This window comes from Triturus cristatus, chromosome 10 (assembly GCF_964204655.1).
Source record: "Triturus cristatus chromosome 10, aTriCri1.1, whole genome shotgun sequence".
Classification (NCBI taxonomy): domain Eukaryota; kingdom Metazoa; phylum Chordata; class Amphibia; order Caudata; family Salamandridae; genus Triturus; species Triturus cristatus.
In genome coordinates, this window is record NC_140593.1 from 688,935,028 (window position 1) to 688,948,979 (window position 13,952).

Sequence of the window (13,952 nt, forward strand, 5' to 3'; positions counted from 1 at the left end):
ATAGGACATGTGAAGAAAGAAGAAAAAACGCCGCACAGAAAGAAAAAAAAGAAATGTAGAAAGGAGCAACAGAAGTCCTCAAAGACGAAGAAAAGTGCCGGAAGAAGGATAACGTGCAGAAAGAACAAACAGAAGTGCAGAAAGAAGCCTTGTTGCAAAATCATCCTGTACCCTCAACTTTTTCAGACGGATACTGGTCGTAACTGAGTCTGACTAACCAGTCCTAGAGCCAGTGCTATGTTAAAAGACACTCAGAATACAGTGAAAACCCCTACATACACTAGGGAACACTATGCGTTGGGGGCCCCCTATGATCAGCAAGACCTCCTCTGTAAGCCCCTAGTATATAATAGGGCAGGGGATTAAAACTACCTCTTAAAACGTGCCACAGGGTGTGTTTGCACATGTCACCTCAGGCCCCGTCCCCTCACTTCCCCACTGTGTAAACACGCCCTGTGGCCGTTTTAAGTTGGGAGATTAAGTCCCCTTGAATCCTGAGGGTCCCTAGGGTCCAACTAGACCACAAGGTACCTCCAGTATGCGCCACAGAGCTGCGTTGCAGAGTGATGTAAAAAGTGGCACAGCCTGGACCACCTCTCTGCACCGCAGCTCAGTGGCGCTTACTGGAAGCACCTGGTGGGCTAGTTAGCCCCCACGGGCCCTCAGGTTTGAAGGGGAATTATTTCCCCAACTTAAAACGCGCCACAGGGCTTGTTTGCACACGTTAACTCAGGCCCCGTCCCTTCCCTTCACCACTGTGTAAACACGCCCTGTGGCCGTTTTTAGTTGGGAGATTAAGTTAATTTGAATCCTGAGGGTCCCTAAGGTCCAACTAGCCCACTAGGTACCTCCAGTATGCGCCACAGAGCTGCGTTGCAGAGAGGTGGAAAAAGTGGCATGGCCTGGACCACCTCTCTGCAACGCAGCTCAGTGGCGCTTACTGGAAGCACCTGGTGGGCTAGTTAGCCCCCAGGGGCCCTCAGGATTGAAGGGGAATTATTTCCCCAACTTAAAACGCGCCATAGGGCGTGTTTGCACACGTCACCTCAGGCCCCGTCCCCTTCCTTCCCCACTGTGTAAACATGCCCTGTGGCCATTTTTTAAATTGGGAGATTAAGTCCCCTTGAATCCTGAGGATCCCTAGGGGCAAAATAGCCCACTAGGTACGTCCAGTAAGCGCCATTGCAGAGAGGTGTAAAAAGGGGCACGGCCTGCACCACCTCTCTGCAACGCAGAGCAGTGGCACTTACTGGAAGCACCTGGTGGACTAGTTGGCCCCCAGGGTCCCTCAGGATTGAAAGGGAATTATTTCCCCAACTTAAAACGTGCCACAGGGCATGTTTGCACACGTCACCTCAGGCCCCGTCCCCTCCCTTCACCACTGTGTAAACGCGCCCTGTGGCCGTTCTAAGTTGAGAGATTAAGTCCCCTTGAATCCTAAGGGTCCCTGGGGTCAAACTAGCCCACTAGGTACCTCCAGTGAGCACCACAGAGAGGTATAAAAAGGGGCGTGGCCTCAGAACACCTGTCTGCAACGCAGCTCCCTGGCGCACACTGGAGATACCCGTTGGGCTAGTTGGCCCTCAGGGACCCTCAGTATTGAAGGGGAATTAATTCCCCAACTTACAACAGGCCAGGGGGCGCGCTTGCAGAGTGCTGCAAGGAGGGGGTGTGGCCTCCAGCGCAATGCCGGTCTTTCATTTATTTTATGTTTTTTAAGAAGGAGGGCTGTGTGGCCCCCCTTCTTTTTCTAATTTACTGGCCCTGGGGACCCCATCCCCCAGGGCCTGCACCCCAGGTCACGGCCTTTTTTTAATTTAAATTCTTTAGGAGGGGGCTGCGTTGCCCCCCTCCACAGGCCACTTATGGCTCCGGGGACCCCATCCCCCGGGGCAGGCCTTTGTTTTTTATTATTTTAAAAATATATATATTTATAGAAACACCTAGGACATGCTGGACAAACCGTATGTACCTATCACCATGACGATTTGCGTGATATTCATTAAAAGGCGACTATGCATAGAATGAATCCACATGGAATGTATTTACACTGCTAGTGAAGCTCTGACGTGTCTGACGCCCTACCGTGCCTAATCCCGGCTCCCCCACCGGTGGGTACTCTCCAAGTAGACACCCTTGTTGTTTATTTATACAAACATGGGTAGCTATTGACGGGCACATTTAATATACACGCACACCAAGCCATTCAAAGGGGATTCGACAAAAATGCGACCAAACTATGCAAGAAACCCCCCTCACAGTTAATAAAAAACACATCCACCGCCGGATGTGTAATACTTTTTATTTTACTCTCTGGAAAGGAGACGAACCTCACTTGAGAGTCACAGCGTGCTCCTGGCTGAGCCCAATGCTGTGTTACACCCACAAGTGCCCGCCGATTGCCTCACACCTCTGTGTTGTATTCCACCAGCTAGTGCGTATGCTATGGCACTCTCTAGCCCATGTGCACTGTAACACCACCCCGTGAATATGTCATGCCACACTTGCCTTCGCACGGGTTATATTGCCCCATCTAACGTGCCTTCCTCGATGTGTATGTTATAACGCACAGCGCTATGCCATACATATTACAATCTGGGATCCATATCTTTGTCACAGTGCATATGCAACGTTACACTCCCCAGCACATATTTTATATTACAACTTTAGAGACTAGTTATGTTACACAACACTGCCCTGTGCATATTACACTCCAAGGCGCATATCGCATAGCACGCGCTAGTGCCTGTGCTATCTCGCGCTCTCCAATGAATCTGTCATTGCGCACAATGTATTGCATATTATATTTCACGCCCTGGTTCATCTTATATCACACTTTTTGGTGCATAGTTTATACCATATACTACATCTAGTTTTAATTTTCAATCGTGCTCTCAGGACTATGTTCTATATAACACGGCGTCCACCTACCCTTTTCACGGGCATTACATTTTGCTAAAGGGGTGGAGGGTCAGGGGGTGTTTCTGCAAAGTGAGCCCGGAGTCACAGTCACAAACGTCCTCTTCTTCCTGAATAAAAGTGAGATTATGCTGCATACTTGTTCATATTTTAAGTAGTTCGCACAGACACACATTTTAAAAACAATAAAGTTCCTAATACCCACCTTCTCTGAACAGTTAGCTTGCTGCCCCATCCACCTCCTCCCTATCCTCTGTTGTCTGAATCCATGGACTAGCCTCCTCCCTCCTGCCATGCATGGTCTGATGTGCTGCCACTGCCCTCCATTTAGCATGATGTACCAGTCCACTCCTCCTGCCCTCCATTGCCCAATTCTATGGCCCATCATTGACCTCCTGCTTAGCCTCTGTGCTTAGCTTGCTGCCCCTATTCTCCTTCCCCCTGCCCTCCGATGTCTTTGTGCATGCCCCTGCTCCATCCTTTTTGCCCACTATGTTCCATGGACCTGCCACTCCTATCTATTCTGAGTGTTCTGTTGAGCTGCCACTCCCCTCCCACCTGCCTAGCATTGTCAGATGACTGTAACCTGTCCCTGCGACCTCCACCCTGCCTGTCCACATGCCATGCTCCTATCCCCTTCCTCCTGTCCTCCACGGTCCATTTTACTGCCACACCCTTCTGCCCTCCTTGATCTGTTGTGCTGCAACTGCTCCTCCTGCCTGCCCCGCGTGGTCTGTTGCGAGGCCCCTTCCACTGAACTCTCTTGTCTGTGCCCAGGTCCTGACCCTGCCTTCTATCCTCCATGGTCCTTTGTGCATGCCCCTGCACCCTCCTTCTTGCCCATCATAGCCATTGTGCTGCCACTAACCCTCCTGCTTGCCATGCATGGTCTTCTGTGCTGCCATGGCCCCTCCCACCTTCCCTGTGTGGTCAGCTAGCTGCCCCTGACCCCCTCCCACCTTCCCTCCATGGTTTGTGTGTATGCCACCATAGTCTCATTGTTGCTCTCCATGGTGTGTCTTGTTTCTAGTGCCCATCCTGTCTGACCTCCATGGTCATCTTGCTGCTCCTGCCCAGCCACCTTGCCCCCAGCCCTCTGTTTCCATGTGCAGACTCCCTATTCCCTCCCTCCTGGCTTTTCTGTTCCATTGTAATGCCCCTGATCCGTCCCTCCTGCCCTTTATGGTCTGTCATGCTGCAGCTTTCTCTCCTGTCTGTCCATTATGGTCAGCTAGCTAACATTGCCTCTTTCCCATCTGTTCTCTGTTGTCCATGTGCATGGTCCTGTCCCCTCCCTATTGCTTTCAATGGATTGTTGTGCTGCACTCCTGTCCCGCATGTGCTGCGTGGTGTATTGTGCTGTTGCAAACCCTGATGCCTGCCCTGTAGGGTCAGTTTGGTGCACCTCTCCATGTCCCTCCTGTCCTCTGTTATCCGAGTCCATGTCCCAACCCCAATTCCTCCTGCCTACCATGATTCAATGTACCATACTTGCGAACATTTTGAACTTGGTAAGAGGGAGATTTGAAAAAAACTGGGGTATTGATTTTCCCCTTTGAGTTACATTGAAAAAGAGGAGATTGTAGACAGGAGACAGATCAAATAAAGCCCATTTGAGCTTAAAAACATTGGACGTTTCCTGGCTGAAACAGGTCTGTTGGCATGTATGGTTGTACTACCACTGCCTCTTCCTTCTGCCCACAATGGTCTATTATATTGCTACAGCCTCTCTTGCCAGTCCTGTATTGTTGGTTTGTTGCCTCTGCCCCCCTTTCCACTGCCCTCCATAGTCTTTTGTGCTGCCACTGCCCTACCTGCCTGCCCAGTGTGGTCAAATTGTTGCCTCTGCACTCTCCTACCTGCCTTCAATTTTCAGAGTCCGTGCCCCTGGCCTCTGCCTCTCAACAGTATCCCAATTCACAACTAGATTGCTAACATTCTATATTTATTACAAAAGTGTGGAACGCCTGATGTCATCTTGATGGAATCAAAACTGTAATACCTAGAGTATTTCCTTTAGAAATTACATATATGAGAGGGTCTTATTTGCATCAAAATTATGGTTAGTGCTCTAAAAAACTAAAATGAGGACATATTTTCTGAGTTTTCAAATAGCGACAAAGAACATTTAAATTATTTATAATCTTTATGTTTTTTTATCCAGTTGACCACTTGATTAAATGTTGCACCTTGGCGAGAGGATGTGGTGTTAATTCCAGAGCTGCAGACTTTGCAACTGGGGAACCAGGTTGGAGTTTCTGCTTCAGCTCAACATTCTGTGATTGTGGTCAAATCACTTAATCTCCCCATGTCTACAACCAAAATGAATTTGATCTTGTGTGATGTAACCAATGCTCATGTAAAGCATTCCAATACCTGACAAGTCTGCACTATATAAAACTGCAAATACACAAAAAATAAGTGTTTTGCACACTTCTGTCATTGGGCTACATGTGGGCTACATCTGGGTGATATTTGTGCTGCATTTAGGCTCTTTTGTGTCTGGTGGCCATCTTGGGAGATTTATTTGTTATGAAGTTTCCTAATTTCCTCATTTACTGCAGTCTTCTCAGTAGGAAATGCTTTCAGTTTTTTACTTTGATTCCATCAAGAAGGTATTCAGATATGTCACACATTTGCCATAAATTCTGAATGTTAGCACTCTAGTTGCTCATTAGATCACTGTAGTAAAGCTACTGCTCACCACGGAAGTCTGCTGCTGGTATTAAAAGTGCATGTTTCAGTCTGCATATCAGAATTTTTTAATGAAATAGAAGAGGATTTGAGAAGTCAAACAAAATGTGCCCTAATTTTTCTTTCTTCAGCACTAATCATAATTTCTATGGCAAAATGAACCCCCTCATTGTGTTCCTTTTTAAATTAAATGTTTTAAGTGTTACCAGTTTATTCCAATCAAGATGGCTTCAGGTGTGCCATACTTTTGTCATAAGTAAGACAGTAAGCGCTCTAGTTGTTCTTAAGAACACTCTGGGACATTCTGTCATTAGGCTATACTTGGGCTACATCTGGGTGATATTTGGGCTACATTTGGGCTCTTTTGTCTCTGGTGGCCATCTTGGGAGATTTATTTGTTATGAAGTTTCGTAATATCCTCATTTACTGCAGTCTCCTCAGTGGGAATTCTTTCAGTTTTTTATTTTGGTTCCATTAAGAAGGCATTCAAATGTGTCACACATGTGCCATACATTCTGAATGTTAGCACTCTAGTTGCTCATTAGATCACTGTAGTAAAGCTACTGCTCACCAGGGAAGTCTGCTGCTGGTATTCAAAGTGCATGTTTCAGTCTGCATGTCAGAATTTTTTTATGACATAGAAGAGTATTTGAGAAGTCAAAATGTGCCCTAATTTTTCTTTCTGCAGCACTAATCATAATTTCTATGGCAAAATGAATCCCCTCATTGTGATCCTTTGTAAATTAAATGTTTTAAGTGTTACCACTTTATTCCATTCAAGATGGCTTCAGGTGTGCCATACTTTTGTCATAAAACCCAAACCAAGACTGGAGGTAGGCTAAAGGCAGTAAAGCTGGACCCGAAATAAGAATTAACGAAAAATTTGCTAGTACTGCAACTATTATAGGACCTCAAAACAACTTATGAGGGCACATTTTGGGAGACGACAAAATGCGTATAAGACCTTTCTTTTCGTCGATTTAATCCATCAAATTTATTTATATCAAAAATACTTCATACACCTTCCGTATTGCAAAAATCAAACAAAAGTTACACTTCACATCAATGAGACAAATTTTGGACAATATATTTCACACCATTCAATAACTCATTCCAAGCATTCTAGACACCAGACAATTCTTCAATCCAAACACACTGGTACCACAAATCATTCATTCATCTCAATCAGACTCTAAAAAAACATATAGACAACTCAATATACTTTTCTGAGACCACAGAAAAATTTGATAAGCTAGATGCTCTCAAAATTATTTCTTTTCACAAATTCAAAATTCTTGTGGTCGCACCAAAAGGTCTACGCGTTTCGAAACCCCTTAGTTTCAGGGTCTCTCATCAGGACCTGTGAATTAAAAATGACAAAAACCTTTTTAAGTAACCAGGGGACGTCCAACCAGAACTAAAAGCAACAGCAAACCTTTAAACACTGACTTGTTTACCTCTGTCAAGTGGAAAGAAGAAAACAAGGCACTAAACCCGAAGAAGATATAAATTACGACACTAACAATGATTGAAATGTGATGCTTAGTGTGACATTCGCACAATCATTCGACATGGACTTACATGGATTATCCTAGTTGTAGCGCGTATTCGCTGTCTGGATGTTGTGGATATTGGCGAAATGTTCGTAATGTAATTACTCGTCAACTGTGGAAAGGTGTAAAAGATGTTTTCAATACGGACCACTGATCTCCGAGGAGTGATCATAGTTAGTTAGTAGTTTGAAATTTAGAACCTTGTTAACGTGCGAAGGACATGTGGAGATGTTCTAAGGTTGCCCCATATTGTACTACTCCGGTAAAGGCCGGAATTCACACTTTCCAGGAAGTAATGAAGTACGCCGTGAAATGGAAAAACTAATCATACTTTCTATGGCAAAATGAACCCCCTCATTTTGTTACTTTTTAAATTAAATGTTTTAAGAATTACCACTTTATTCCAACCAAGGTGGCTTCAGGTGTGCCATACCTTTGTCATAAGTAGGACTGTTAGCGCTCTAGTTGTTCTTTAGAACACTCTTGGAAGCTGCAGTAGAACACAAAGGAATCAACTGACAGTCTATGCCCTTGTTGGATGTACATGTTTTACTGAAATGTCAGACTTCATTCTCACATGACTGAGAAAGATAATGTGAATTTACAGAAAATATGCTCTCAGTTAGCTTATAGATCACCTTCCAAACCTCTGTGGGAAAAGCATGAGAAAATAGTTTTCTCTCAAACATGATTCATGATATCACAGCAGAAGGCTTTTTCACATGGTAAAATCACCTTAGAACACACCACAATTCCTAAAATGAGTATGGTACCATCAACAAATGATTTATAATGTAACTAAAGTCTTAAAACCTTCTATTAACTGCAATGCTTTTTAATGAGGTGCTATCATGTATATTGGTCCCAAGATGGCTGCCAACACTTCTTGGATGAAGTGCTGACAGCCAATCAGATCTCACGATGAGATGTGTGGTTAGGCTCCGCCCAGATATATATGTGATTTTACTTTTGATTTTCTCAGGAACTACTGAACGGATTTACACCATTTAAGCAAAAGGCACATGCCTGACCTGAGGACAACCTCTTTGCCAAATTACAAGTAATTCTGTTCAGCTGTTCGGGCTGTACCTTCGACTAAAGGTCCTATGGGAAAATGCATGGGGAAAATGCGTTTTGGGACCCCCTTTTTTCTCAGCCCCCGCATGACGAATCACCCCGAGACTTTCAGGGTAGGATCTGAGCGGAGCGCCCCATTAGTTTTGAAAATTTCACGAAGATAAGTCAACCGGCGCCAAAGTTATTCAAAATAGAATTTTCAGATTTCCTATGGGAACTCGGTCCTAACTATAACTATCTACTGGCGACCGCCAGTAGATAATATATATATATATAGTCATATAAATAGGATATATTGAGATGCAATGGGCCAATATTTATCCATATGAAATATCCTGTTTTCAAACAAATATACAATGGTCAAGTTTTATATAATAATTTTATCGGATTTTAGCATATCTGATTTTATTGGTTATAGAAACAAATGCATTGAGGCAGAAATTGTGTTTTTTTACGTATGTTTTTATAAATGGAGAGATAAATATTTATTTATTTATTTATTTATTTATTCATATATTTATTGAAACAAAAGTATCCATATGATGAACATTGTATATGTGGATTGCACCGATTGTTGTGAAAAAGAATATTGACAATATGCATGATTACGATTTTTTCTATGTCTATGTATCACATGAGGCATCACATGATGTATCACATGACTGGGGAGGTGGCATTAGAAAATATAAAAAGTAAAAGTGGACTAAGATTTCCGTATGTGAACAAGAGCACGGAGGTGCTCGAAACGCGTCATAACGGCTTGAGAAAATAAACAACCTACTTTGCCATGCATTTTGGAGTCCGGGTCTCTCTTATCGCCGCAGTGGAAGTTTTGGGAGATCGAGTATCTTTTCATTTTGAACAACGGAACTGGGTTGATTCCGTGAACGGACCCCCTCCTTCTGAGCAGGCAGCCGCCCACAACCTGTGCTTTCCTAGGCATCCTGTAAGGATTTTTCCGGTGGCTGCCCCCTACCACGGCTGAGAAAAACATACGCCGACGAAGGTAAAACGCCAGTGACAGAGTCGGAGGACTCTTCAACGTCGCTACCAATTCGGTGAGTTTTCGCATAGCAGCGTGTGTAGGTTGGGAGGTGTGGACAAGGTTTTTGCCAGAAGCCACAAGGGCTAGGCATACATAAGAGCCGAATATGTCAGCGGAAGTAGTCCGGGAAAGAGAAGCTGCAGCTGAGGAAATGTTTAGCAATGTGGCAAAAGTCTCTGCAAGTGGATCGGGACTGGGCAATGATGGTAACCAAAATAATGACAGTGGAAGCGCCAAAACCCTACTTAGAAAATTGGAGAAATGTATGAAAAGTGAAGTTACAAAAGGGTGGGAAAATAAATCGCTAACCAAGTACCAGGAAGTAGGTCGTGTACCTCGGGGCTTGAGGATTTTACTAGCGCCCAGTTTCGACAATCCTAATCCCCTGATGTTAAAGGAGTGGGGAGAAAGCAATCTTGCGGCATCCATGAATCTTGTATGTATTCTTATCAAATATGCGGAAATAGATCGGCTTGAATTGGTTAAAGAAATTGACAACATTAACGAACAGATTGCTTAATTGGAACAGAATGACTATATAACCAAAACACGCAAAGAAATAAATGAACGCCTAAAAAAACAAGAAGAAAAGATTAAAATCAGAAAAATAAACAAGTTTGCACGCGACCAAGCCGACTATGAAAATGGCCAAATATATACATTTGCCCGCAAATATGTTAATGCCAGAAAAATGAAATTAGATGCAAGAAGCAAACAGAATACTGATCCGATTGAAAAATGCCAATCTGATGGTGCAAGGGCTCCAACATCAGCAATAGATTCAGACTCATTGACCAGTGACACTGGTTCAGAAAGTGGAAGTCTTTACAACTCCAGTGACACAACAGAAGCGATTCGCCTAAACTTGGGGGAAGAGGTCGATTTTTTAGCCCTAGAACGCCGCAACACGCTGAGACCACGAAAACAGCAAGTACATGACGAAATGTCAGACGGAGGGAAAGACGCAAAAAAACAAAATCAAAAGCCCACAAGAAAATATTGGCGCAAATAGATGATATGGAGGATAATACCATAATCAACCTATCAAATGTAAAATTTACCAAATCAGAAAAACGAACATTAATGTTAGGTCTTTCCTTCTGTCCACCTGAAGATCTAGATTATGCGCAAACAAGAGTGGATATGTTTTGTTTCATCAGGAAATTAAAACTTCAAAAATTCTTTGCCATCAAGAATGGATTGGCGGCAAATAAAAATGAACAAAACAGATCAAAAGCGACAAGCAATCTACAAGCATCAGACATTTCGCCATTACTAACAATGCAGGAATTATAAGATGACAACGATAATCAATCATCTAATGTCTCAACACAACAAAATTTACTAGACATGGGCATTACGCAGCAAGGGGCAGGTAGTAGTCCCTTTAAAAATAAATCGACATTCATCCCCATGATGCCCAAAGATGCGATAGACATTTTTCATGAGAGGGTCACAGATGATATCAAACAACTTTATCGTAAAGTGAAACGGAAAAAACTGAATACGAAATATAAAGAAATTGAATATGCAAAACTGATGAAGAAAATCCAAAGCAACCAAGAAATAGTTGTAATGCAATCAGATAAAGGTGGTAACATTGTGATCTGGCCCAAAAATGAATATACAAAAGAAGCAACAAGACAACTCTCTGATTCGAATTGCTATGAAAAATCAACCATTCAGGAATACAACAAAGCAAAATAAACTTTATCAAAGAAACTACATCAATACAAGAGAGATGGATTGATATCAATGGATGAATTCAAATATCTATGGGTTGAATATCCCAAAATTCCATCAATATATTTTATCCCCAAGACTCATAAGAACATAAACCCCATTCCAGGACGTCCAATAATCTCTGCCATTAACAGCATGGGGGAACATGTATCTCAACATGTAGATTTCTTTTTGCAACCTATGGTTAAAGCATTACCTACATATGTTAAGGACACTGGAGACTTTTTAAACAAACTAAGCACCATTACATGGACAAATGACATGTTATTGATGACCCTGGACATAGAGTCCTTATACACATGTATCGAACATTGTTTGGGAATAGAGGCTATCCAAAATTTCTTGGAGACCAGACCACTTGAATACCATAATCACAACAAAATCTTGATTGACTTGATCCTATGGTGTTTGAACAATAATTGTTTCATGTATGGCAATGAGGTGTACAGGCAGCTGAGGGGGGTAGCGATGGGAGCTTGCTTCTCTCCCAGCTATGCCTGTTTGATGGTTGGTTGGTGGGAGGAGCAGACTCTCGGGGCTGCCCACTCAGATATGTATGATAAACACGTGAAACATTATTTCAGATATATCGATGATGTGTTCATTGTATGACAGGGTGATATGGACAGTGCAACCACTTTTCTTAATTTTATGAATACCAATGATGTCAATCTCAAATTTACATCTCATATTGACAAAGAAAGTGTGGATTTTTTAGATGTAAAAGTATACATCAAGGATGGGGTTATAGCAACCACTTTACACAGGAAAAAGTTGGCAGGGAATTCTACACTTCATGCAAACAGTGCACATCCACATCACCTTATTAAAAGTATACCCTATGGGGAATTTCGCCGCCTAAAATGAATATGCAGCACCCAGGAAGACTTGGATGTGTGCATAAAGGATTCGGCAACTAGGTTCAGAAACAGGCGCTATAGTGAGGCCATTCTTACAGAAGCAATAGCTAAAACATCTGCTAGACCAAGGAATTAATTGCTGAACCCTGACACTCAAAAGAATCGCGAGAAAATATCAGAGAACAGTACACCCAGATTGATCACTACTTTTAACCGACAGGAGAAAAAAAATACGATCAATCGTCAAACAGAATTGACCAATAATGCACACCGACACAGTATTAGCGCCTACACTAACTAAGGCTCCAACTATAACTTTCAGAAAAGGAATATCCATGAGAGCTCAAATAGTCAGGAGTAATCCAGAGTCCAATTTGAAAAAGAAAAAAACTTGGCTACAATCCAGACAAGGATTTTTTAAATGTTCAACCTGCAGGGCATGCAAATTTGGGGAAAATAAATCCAAATACAGCACTCCCTTTCAAGATAACGAGATCACTATTAAAGGCAACTACAATTGCAGGACAGAATATGCTGTCTATGTTCTGACATGCACCTGCGGGTTACAATATGTGGGAAGTACTAAGCTGCAGGTGCATGTCAGAATTTTGCAACATCTTAGAGCAATAGTTAATAACGATACAGCGTATCCGGTTGCCAGACATTTCAAGGCATGTCTTGATAACAACTTGAATTGCCTTAGGTATTTTGTGATCTCAGCAGTGCCACCCCTATCAAAGGGAGGTAATAGGGGAAAACTCCTTCATCAGTTGGAATCACGTATGATTCTTGAACTTGACTGCAAAGCTCCAAATGGATTGAACAATACGGAGGATCTTCACAATTTCTTATGACGAAATTTCATCATGTTCAATTCTCCACACATAAATTACTATAAAGTTTTACTTGATATCCGAAATGATAATGCAGGGCATATCACAGGCTGAAGGGATATACACATGCACATAATGAAAATACGTGCATGTCATTACAAACTTTCTCTTCACACATTGCTGAATAAACCTCAGGCAGCTATGTATGTACATTTTTTATCCACATTTTTACCTATATTTTCCTACACTTTTTTATCACATAAATATTCATAGACATATGCATTAAGGCTCTAGGCACCAGCACTTTACATTGTAAGTTAGGGATGGCTGTCCCACTACATGCACTGAGCAAAAATAAAAGTAAGAAAAAGAGTAAAAAGTAAATGCAATATTGAATATAGCCTTTGCACTTTATCATGTATTTGTATTTTTAAATGAAGCAACAACTACCGTAGACACAAATCCCCTGTATCAGCAAACACTGTTCAAACATGTGGCATTGACCAATCCAGGATATTCTACATTATGTTAATAGCATTAGTGCAGTCATATAAATAGGATATATTGAGATGCAATGGGCCAATATTTATCCATATGAAATATTCTGTTTTCAAACAAATATACAATGGTCAAGTTTTATATAATAATATTATCTGATTTTAGCATATCTGATTTTATTGATTATAGAAACAAATGCATTAAGGCAGAAATTGTGGGTTTTTTACGTATGTTTTTATAAATGGAGAGATAAATATTTATATATTTATTTATTTATTTATTCATATATTTATTGAAACAAATGTATCCATATGATGAACATTGTATATGTGGATTACACCGATTGTTGTGAAAAAGAATATTGACAATATGCATGATTACGATTTTTTCTATGTCTATGTATCACATGAGGCATCACATGATGTATCACATGACTGGGGAGTTGGCATTAGAAAATATAAAAAGTAAAAGTGGACTAAGATTTCCGTATGTCAACAAGAGCACGGAGGTGCTCGAAACGCGTCATAACGGCTTGAGAAAATAAACATCCTACTTTGCCACGCATTTTGGAGTCCTGTGTCCCTCCAGTTTCTGTTATGAGGAGAAATCTTTTGGTGGATATATATATATATGCTTTCTTGTGCCTCGGTTCTACCGAGGCACAAGATGGCTGCCAACACTTCTGGTTTGGAGTGTTGACAGCCAATTAGCATACAGCTCGTGCTCGGCA